Here is an 11,326-nt window from a genome sequence, read left to right on the forward strand (position 1 = left end):
GGTGCCTTTCTTGTCTTTGATTGTGATATCAAATTCTTGAAGTAACAAAATCCACCGAACCAATCTAGCTTTAGAATCTTTCTTAGAAAGAAGATATTTCAATGCTGCATGATCACTGTAAACAACAACAAGTGAGCCAACAAGATAAGACCTGAATTTTTCACATGCAAATACTACTGCAAGTAATTCTTTTTCAGTAGTGGTGTAATTCATTTGAGCACTATTTAAAGTTTTACTTGCATAGTAAATCACATAAGGTTTCTTATCTTTTCTTTGTCCCAAGACAGCACCCACGGCATAATCACTAGCGTCACACATTATTTCAAAAGGTAAAGACCAATCAGGAGGTTGAATGATATGAGCAGAAGTAAGCAAGTTTTTAAGTTTAACAAAGGCTTCTTCACAATGTTCAGTCCATTCAAAAATATTATCCTTTGTTAGAAGGTTGCTCAAGGGCTTAGATATTACACTAAAATCTTTGATGAACCTTCTATAAAAACCAGCATGTCCTAAGAATGATCTAACATCTTTAATGGATTTTGGTGTTGGCAAGTTAGCAATTAACTCGATTTTAGATTTGTCAACCTCAATTCCTTTTGATGAAACAATGTGACCAAGTACAATGCCGTTTGTTACCATAAAGTGACATTTTTCCCAATTCAGTACAAGATTCTTCTCTTCACACCTGCTCAAAACCTTTTCTAAGTTAGTCAAACAATCATCAAATGAATCACCAAAAACAGAAAAATCATCCATAAAAATCTCAAGAAAACGTTCAACCATATCACTAAATATACTAAGCATGCATCTTTGAAACGTGGCTGGTGCATTACATAATCCAAAAGGCATCCTTCGATATGCAAAAGTGCCAAATGGACATGTGAAAGTAGTTTTCTCTTGATCTTCCAATGCAATTTCAATTTGGTTATAACCTGAATAGCCATCTAAAAAACAATAAAATTCATGACCTGCAACTCTTTCTAGGATTTGATCCATGAAAGGTAAGGGAAAATGATCTTTTCTAGTCATTGAATTAAGTTTCCTATAATCAATGCACATGCGCCAACCAGTAATAGTCCTAGTTGGAATTAACTCATTTTTTTCATTTGTTATCACAGTGACTCCAGACTTCTTAGGTACCACTTGAGTAGGACTTACCCATTTGCTGTCAGAAATAGGATAAATGATTCCATTATCTAGAAGCTTAATGACTTCATTTTTCACTACTTCTTTCATATTAGGATTAAGCCTTCGTTGCATTTCTCTAGAGGGTTTAGCATTTTCCTCCAAATAAATCCTGTGAGTGCAAATCAAAGGACTAATTCCTTTTATGTCAGCTATGGTCCATCCTAATGCATTTTTATGCATTTTCAGAGTTTGTAATAACTTACCTTCTTGCTGTGCATTAAGTTTGGAAGAGATTATTACCGGAAAAGTTTCATTTTCTCCCAAAAATGAGTATTTGAGATTGAGGGGTAACGGCTTCAAATCAGGTTTTGGTGGTTGAACACTTGAAGGTATTGGCTCAATTGATCGTGGCGGCAATTCCTCAATTTGTGGTCTCCAATTACTTGCCTTTGATTCTTCCTGAAAATAGACCATTTGCAAATCATCAGATTCATCAATCTCAATTTCATTGGAAGTGGTTTGAAATTGATCATGAACTAATTTTTCAGTAAAGTCCACTTCCTGTAAATCATTATCATCTCCAGGTTGCTTGCAAATGTTGAAAATATTCATCTCCAATGTCATGTTTCCAAAAGATAGCTTCATCAGTCCATTCCTACAATTAATCAATGCATTAGAAGTTGCAAGAAATGGACGTCCTAAAATAACAGGAAATGAATTACATGCTTCAACAGGCTGTGTATCCAAGACAATAAAATCCACAGGATAAATGAATTTATCGACTTGTACTAACACATCTTCAACTATTCCTCTAGGCACTTTTACAGATCTATCGGCAAGTAAAAGAGTCACAGAAGTTGGTTTTAACTCACCTAGATTGAGACTTTGAAAAACTGAATATGGAAGTAAATTCACACTAGCTCCAAGATCAAGTAAAGCTCTTTCAATTTTATGTTCTCCAATAAAGCATGAAATTGTAGGACAACCAGGGTCTTTATATTTCAATGCATTATTGTTCTGAAGAATGGCACTTACTTGTTCGGCTAAGAAGGCTTTCTTTTTCACATTCAGTTTTCTCTTCACAGTGCACAGATCTTTCAAAAATTTAGCATAAGAAGGAACCTGTTTAATAGCATCCAACAAAGGTATATTGATCCTTACCTATTTGAAAGTTTCAAAGATTTCAGAGTTGTGATTGACTTTCCTTTGTTTGGTCATGGCATGAGGAAATGGAAGTGCTGGCGGAGAATCAGTCTTTTCTTTGCAATGATCAGATTCAACCCCTTCCTTACCCTCAGAGATTGATTCATCATCATTCTCACAAGGTTCAAGAATGGGTTTTTCAATAACCTTACCACTGCGAAGAGTGATGACTGATTTTACATGATCCATGTGTTGGCTTCCTGAACTACTTGCATTCACATTGTATTGTCCCTTGGGATTTTGTTGTGGTTGAGATGGAAACTTACCTTTCTCTTGGAAACTGAGAGCAGATGTCAATTTTGCAAGAGTATCTTTAAAATCTGTCATGCTTTGAGCAAGTTGAGTGTTAATTGCCTCTTGCTTTTCCATAAATACATGCAATGTTTCCTCAAGATTTTTTCTAGGAGGTGGAGCATAAGGAGGTGCATATCCATGAGAATTTTGGAAATTATGCTGTGCTTGAAATGGTGGCTGTGAAGTTTGAGCATTATTGTTCTCACTCTTCCAACTGAAATTTGGATGATTTCTCCAACCAGGGTTGTATGTTTGTGAATATGGGTTATGATTGGGCCTTTGAAAACTGTTTAATGCATGGGCTTGTTCATGGAGACATTCTTTAAAAGAAGGCAAGGTTGGACAGTCATTGGTTGAATGTTCGTTGGTTTCACAGATTTGACATGCAATGTCTTGAACAGATTTTAGTTGACCACTCTTTTTTAATTCTAGTGCCTCAACCTTTCTAGCTAAAGATGCAAACTTGGCTTGGAGGTCATGATCTTCCCTAAGGTTGTACATACCTCCACTAGATGTATGAGGTTGGGTTTTACTTGGTGCCTCATAAGTACCTGTGGTGTCCCAATTTTGCGCATTTTCAGCTAGCAAGTCTAGGTATTCCATTGCTTCATTAGGGTCTTTATCCTCAAAAGTTCCATTGCACATCAATTCAACCATTTGCCTATCTCTAGGAGTTAACCCTTCATAAAAATGTGAAACTAATCTCCATGTTTCAAAACCATGATGGGGGCAAGTATTAAGTAAGTCTCGATACCTATCCCAACATTGATAAAATGTTTCTCCTGGTTTTTGAGAGAAAGTAATGATTTGTCTTTTGAAAGAGTTTGTTCTGTGGGATGGAAAAAACTTCTTTAAAAATTGTTGTTGCATTTCATCCCAAGCACGAATGGATCCAGGTCTCAAATTTTGTAGCCATGTTTTAGCTTTATCTTTTAATGAAAAAGGAAAAAGCTTCAATCTAATGGTGTTCATGCTACAATTTGAGTCATTATACGTGTTGCAAACCTCCTCAAATTCCCTTAAATGCAAGTATGGATTTTCTAAATCTAAGCCATGAAAAGACGGTAAAAGTTGAATAATGCCTGTCTTAAAATTAAAATGAGATGCATCAGGAGGAAAAACTATGCATGAGGGTGCACTTGTTCTTGTGGGATTCATGTGGTCTCTAAGTGTTCTAACCCGAATATTCTCATTATTTTCATTATGAAGTGATTGGTTATCTTCTTCGGCCATATTTTCTGAAAATGATGAGGATACCCTACAAAGTCTACCACTTAATGTACGTGACCACACTCTCATGCACGTGTAAGAAGAGAATAAAAGGGAGGAGAAAACAAAAGAAAGAGAAACAAAACAAAAGAAACAAAGTTAGATACAAGAAAAGAGAAAAGAGAAAAGAGAAAATAAAATAAATACTATAATTTGTACAAGAATTTACCTCCCCGGCAACGTCGCCAAAAACTTGACACGACCAAAAGATTGATGTCTTTTCCCAAGTGCAGGAGTGTCGAAGTAATAAATAACCCGGCAAGACCGGGGTCGAACCACAGGGAGGTTAATTGTATAAATTATAGATAACAATAATACAAAAGTAACAATAACAACAACAACAATAATAATAATAACAGTGAAGAAGAAGAGGAAGAAGTCGATGAGAACTTTGAGATGGAAGATTAACGTAAGGATTAAACAATGATAACAACAAATGTCAAGGTTAGAGGATCCACTAATGGTACATCAAACAGGTATAGTATAAACTCTTATTATTCAACTGGAAACCACACACAAAGGAGGTTCCAATCGGATTATAAATTGTTAACATGATTACATTAGTTATCTTATTCGAATAATGCTAATACTTGTAAATGTTTTCAGGCATTCATGATTATAACTTATGTTAACAACAAATCAAGTTCCTTTCATAGCTCAGGTGTCGGTTATACCATACAGTATGGGCTATGAAAGTGCCAAGTATTTGTTGTACCAAGTGTTATACAACATAAATCTAGATTAATCATTTAACAAGCAAAGTATTAAAAGTGAACAAGATAACAAATATAAAGCATGTTAGTATCCAACATTAAGGTCCATGTTAAGTTTATATTATACTTATTCTTACACCATTAGTGTACCCTTTTCACCTTGACATAATTAATTTAGCTAGACATAATGAAAGAAAGAAACATAAATAAACAAGGAAAGGAAATGAAAAGCATAAGCAAAAGATTAATATAAGCAAAACTTAAGCATTACAAAATATAAAGAGAGAGCAAGAGCATGATCTTGATCTGAACACCAAGATGCCTAAATACATGGCAAATGCCTCCTTTTATAGGCCAAAATTCAGAACTATTGATTTGTTGACTAATTGATGAGTGGGTGGCCACATCTTGACTTGGTGACAATTCTTATCTTCTTGTCTGCCAAAAACTTCATTGATGACGTCATAATTTGAACAAACTTGAATCATGAAAGTTCTAGGCAATTGTCTCATCTTTCCAGGGTAAAAATTTGAGATCATTTGGATATCTAGAACTCGAGATATGGGCTGAACACTGAACAGTGTCTGGGCTGCAGGACAGATTCGGACTTCTTTGTTGTTGCTACAATTTGGACTTGAAAACGGCCTTTTTAAATTTTGGGCTCCACATGAAAGTTGTAGGCCTATGTCTTATCTTTCCATCCATATAAAATGGACCTAAATCCAAGATCTACAGCTCCAGATATGACTCAATTACCGAACAGTGTTCTGGTTTGGACTGCACCAGCATCTCTTTTCTAAGTTTGGCCATCTCTTTGTCCTTTCAATTTCAGTACTTCAACTCATCAATCAATTCTTTCATTTATGTGATAGGCCTGCATTTAAGATGAACATTTACCATAAATTAAAGGTATCTTATATAATTAGATATGTTATTATAAAACATGCTTTAGTTAAGGAGTTATTGATACTTTAAGTGCAAAATGATGATATAAAACCTTGATAAAAATGCACTTTTAAGTACTAATCACCGAGTCACTGGCTTGGACCAGTGACCGGGCTGGGCTGGCTGGGTCTAGCCCAGCCCATGTGGGCTGAGCTGGGCCCAGCCCAAAAAAATAAAAAAAATAAAAAAATAGAAAAATAATAAAAATAAAAAATGTGTATGCATGAATAAAAATAATGTAGATTTATTAGTTTATTCACTGACGCTAGAGTCAGGAACAAAAATACCGGTTTAAATTTATATTATTTTTATTCGTTGTATTTTATTTTATTTAGCTAGAAAAATAAAAAATATGTGTATGTGTAAAAATAAATTTATTTTTATTTATTTATTCACTGGCGCTAGAGTATGGAATAAAAAATATTGATCTAAGTTTTTTCGTAGTTACGAATTTTTACCAACGCCAGAGTTGGATTATTCGAGCTCGAATATTCACTAGCGTCAGAGTTAGGAATATTATAAGCAAATTATCAAAGCATAAACTAATAAAAATTTAGCAATTTAAGATAAAACAGCAATGCAATTTGCCTTAGGCAGAACGTTTAAGGGGTGCTAATATCTTCCCTTTTACGTAACCAGTCCCAAACCATAGAATCTCTGTTGACCAGTTAGGGTTCCTAGTGACAATAATACTAGATGGCGACTCCTCAAACAAGATATTTTTCCTAAAAGAACAAGATGCTAGAAAATCTGTTCTCTTTCCATATGCGAGATTTATTTTTAGGGCCGCCGCGATGTCGGGTGCGACAGAATGGCGACTCCGCTGGGGATTTAGGATTAAGCTTTGTCTTTTGTCTTATTATTGCTATTTTTTTGTTGTTGTGTTTATTTGTTTATTTTTCCTGCATTTATTGCTTTAGCATGCATCCTTATTTATGTTGTCATGTATCACTTTGGAAGCACACACTTTACATCCTAGGATAAATGGGGGAGTAACGGTACCCCAATGGCTTTAGCTTGGGTAAGACTCGTGAAACCATCCAACTCTCGCTTGATTGTTTACTTGGAAATGGTTGATATGCCAAACTGATATTACTCAGGGCCTCTATTTTCACACTACTTGTAAGCCTCATATCGACCTTTCATGGACGATCATTGAGCATGCAAGAGACCCTTTGAAACTAGATAATGACTAACCCCTTAATGCACTCAACAATTAGGATCTTCCCACTAGGTTGTCACCCTGTGAAGGGCAAGTTTGCATTTCATACACATTTTTTTATTATTATTTATCAATATTTTTGCATAAATTGCATGATTTACATATTAGCAGGTTGAAATATAGGTTCCCCATTGAAACCCGCCTATAACACTCGTTCGAGAAAAAGAAAAATAGAAAACGAAGAAAGAGCCTAGTTGGAAGCCCAACATCAAAAAAAGATGGATAATCTTAAAGAAGAAGTCACAAGGCTTACTAGTCTACTCGAGCAAGCCTTGAGAAATAAATCCGGAAAAGCAACACTTATAACTCAGCCTGAAGATATGCATGTAACTCATTTCGATCCACAAAATCTAGGGGCAAACAAGGTGTCATCTGAATTTCAACAAGCTATGCATTTCCAGCCGGCATACCCCATGAGAATGTCGTTTACCATTGATTCTACCGAGAAAGAATCTCAAAAGGGCAGGATGGTGAAAGAAGAGGGTTTGGAAAAATGGACTGCCTTAGAAGAGAGGATAAGAGCAGTTGAGGGAAACCATTTGTGTGACTTGGTGAAAGCTGTCAATATGTTTTTGGTACCTAACGTAGTCATTCCTAAGAAGTTTAGGGTGCCAGAATTCATTAAATATATAGGAACCCAGTGCCCTGTAACTCATCTGAAGGCATACTGCAACAAAATGGATGAGGTGGTTGACGATGATAAATTGTTGATTCATTTCTTTCAAGACAGCTTAAGTGGCGCTCCCCTTACTTGGTATATGCGATTGGATAATACCAAGGTTAAAAAATGGAAGGATTTAGTTGATGCCTTCATGAGGCAGTATAAGTTCAATATAGATGTGGGCCTTGATCGGTTAAGCTTGCAAGCTATGGAGAAGAATAACAAGGAGTCTATAAGAGAATACGCCCGAAGATGGAGTGTGGTAGCTGCACAAGTTAACCCTTCCATGTTGGAAAAGGAGATGATCGGTTTATTTTTCAACACCTTTAAAGCTCCGTACTTTGAATACTTGGTTAGAAGCTTTGCACAACATTTTACTGACCTGATTGTTATAGCTGAGAGGATTGAACAAGCCATTGGGTTAGGTAAAATTGCTGATCCGACTAAAAAGAATGATTTCACCGAAAAAGGAAAGGACAAGAAGGGGGCAGCCAAGGCTCTTACCGTTCCTATAGTTAATTTCTTCACGCCGACTCCCAAAAATCAACTATCTTGAAGAGAAAGTTATGGTGATATTAGGTCGAGAATGATCTATATGTGACCGCAACTAAGTGTTGAAAAGATGCCTTTGTCGAGGAGAATGAATGATTGAAAGATTTCAAAAATTCCAATGAATGATCACTAAATTTTCAGCCCCTTTTGTGTTATCATTCATGTTGGCATAAGATCTTTGTTGTTGAACTTCTTTTCTTAAGTTTCAATGAAATAATGAGTTTCTCATTCAATCGTGTTTACGCCCAAGCATTATTCATCTTCTTAAGAGAGTTTTCTTATAAGAACTCACGAGTACACCTTTGAAGCCTCGCGTGATCTCATTTCATCTCTTGTACCAAAATCCATTTCCCTATTGGAGTTTTGAAAAATTGATCTAGTATTTTGATTTCAAAAAAATTTGATGTTATTTCAAAAATGATATTTTTAACATTCTACTTGTAGAATGACAATTGAATCAAGCAACTCAATCATTGAGGTGACTATTATAAACCAAAAAGAAAAAAGAAAAAAAGAAAAAAGGAATGAATAAACACCCTTACCCCATGACTTTTAAATCATGTGTTTTTAAATGTATGAATAATGGTATGTAGTGAACTCGTTACTCATGACTCATGAAATGCATCTTTGCAAAGACCAAACCATCATATTGGACGAGGTCAAAGTTTATTGATCTTAACTCATGTATATGGAATTCAATCAATCAAAGGACTTGGGTAAAACCTCATTGAGTATATCAGACTTTAGATTCTACTTGTATTTGACAAAGGAAGTCATGGATTAGCTCTTTAATCCATATACATGCATCTTTTTCATTTTGCATTCATATTCATACATTCATTCATTATAACACACATGCATACGCCAAGTCAAAATATAGGTCTTCAAAGAGTCTACAATAACCAACTTCGAGCAAGGAACATGGAAGACGAAGAGCGTGCTTACCGTGAAGCTCATTTCTAAGAAGAGTTTGATTCTTTGAAGGTTAACGTGGCTCGCCTCACCAGCTTACTCGAGCAAGCACTAAGGAATACCTCTGGTGAAGGCCCTTCCACTAGACCTGCCATTTTCCCAGTAAATCAACCTGAAGAAATAATAGGAGAACAAGCACAGGAGCCCCGACATAATCCAGCATGTGTGCAGTCAACAACACCAGTACCAACACCTGCAGTCGCAGATGCATTTGCTAATGAGTCTCACAAAACCAAGCCATTTGATGACATTGATTAAGAAAAGATGGCAATATTAGAGGCCAAGATTAGGGCTATTGAAGGAGTAGACTTATATGACCCAGTACGAGCTGCAAAAATGTGTCTAGTCCCTAATGTGGTGGTACCAAAGAAATTTCAAGTTCCTGAATTTATCAAATATACCGAAACTCAATGCCATGTTACCCATCTCAAATCTTATTGTAATAAAATGGCAGAAGTAGTGCACGATGAGAAGCTACTGATGCACTTCTTCCAAGACAGCTTGAGTGGAGCAGCGTTGAGTTGGTATATGAGGTTAGATAATACCAAGATTCATATATGGAAGGATCTTGTAGATGCTTTCATCAAGCATTACAAATACAACATGGATATTGCTCCGGATAGAACCAGTTTATCTAATCTAGAGAAAGGAGACAAAGAGAGTATAAGGGAGTATGCCCAAAAATGGAGAGATTTGGCAGCATAGATACATCCCCCTCTCCTAGAAAAGGAAATGGTTGCTCTGTTTGCTAACACGCTAAAAGCGCCATACTACGAACACGTGATGGGTAGTTCGGCTTAACAATTCACTGATGCAAGGGGTAAAGAGCGGGAGAATCTCTACACCCATGGAAAAAAAGGTTTTAGAGTAAAAAAAGGGAGATTGATCACGTCGAAAGTAGCTATAAAAGCAAGAAAGGCCAATTCCAAAGATATAACACTCCATCCCTTTCATCCCAAATTGCCAACACCAATTTCAACTTCCTGATCCCAGTCAGAAAACCTAAACCCCAAAACCACCAAGTAAAAAACCAAGATGAAAGTTTCCCCAAAAAGAACTACCAAAGAACCCAAGAACAATTGCCTCTATTGCCGTTACCCCTGAATGAAATGTACCAAAAGCTACTAAGTATCGGACAAGTAGCCCCCATACCTTTGGCACCCCTACAACCGCCTTACCCTAGTTGGTATAAGCCAGATCTTACCTGTGAATACCATGCTGGTGTAGCTGGGCATAACATCTATACTTGCAACGCTTTTAAGAGAAAGCTTCTACAATTGATCAAAGCAAGATGTATAACATTTAAAGATGTCCCTAATGTGAATACAAACCCTCTACCCAATCATACTTCAGGTAGTAGGTTTGTAAACATGTTAGAAATAGAACACTCAAAAAGCTTGAAGGCATCAATGGATAGGATCTACCAAATGATGGTAGATGCAAGGTACAAAGAGGGTAACGAGATGTGTTGTGAACATCATAATATAGAAGGCCATGTAATTAGCCAGTGTGAGGGTTTTCATAAAAAAGTTATACAAATGATGAGTCGTGGATTGCTACGGATTGAGAAAGCAATAGGTGAGGAGGTGTCAATGATGGAAGCACCAAATAAAGAGGTATGTCGAGTACAATTCATTACAGGGAAGCCACCCAAACTGGTCTTATCCAAACCAGTAGTGGCGCATCAAGGGAATTTCAATGCCTTACCTCATGACTATGGGTGTTCCTTTAAAAGCACTTTACAGCCGCCTGTTTTTCAAGTAGAAATTGAAGGATTAACCCGTAGCGGCAGATGTTTCACTCCAGAAGAACTGGAAAAACAAAGAAAAGCTAAGGGTAAAGAGGGGGTTGACGTGACTGAGGAAATAAACATACCTGTCATTGAAGAGGAAACCAATGAATTCTTGAAGCTAATGAAACAAAGTAAATATAGTGTTGTTGAACAGCTCAAGAAAACTCCAGCAAGAATATCATTGTTGTCTTTGATTCTAAGCTCTAAGCCATATAGGAAGGCTCTACAGAAGGTATTGAACGGGGCATATGTTCCTCAGGACATCAATCAAGAACCACGGAACATTTGGTGGGAAGAATCCAAGCCTCGAATTATATATACTTTACTGAAGATGAATTGGGTCCCGATAGTACCAGGCATAACAAGCCACTATACATTACAATGCGGTGTAAGGATATTCTAATCGGAAAAGTACTCGTCGATAATGGTTCTGCACTGAATGTTCTACCAAGGCATATGTTGAAAGAAATGTCTATCGATGAGTCACATATGAAACCTAGCACATTGATGGCGAGAGCATATGATGGTTCGCCAAGACAGATAATTAGGACCTTAGAAGTGGAGCTATATGTAGG

The sequence above is a fragment of the Populus nigra genome, chromosome 12, assembly GCF_951802175.1.
Source record: "Populus nigra chromosome 12, ddPopNigr1.1, whole genome shotgun sequence".
NCBI lineage: Eukaryota > Viridiplantae > Streptophyta > Magnoliopsida > Malpighiales > Salicaceae > Populus > Populus nigra.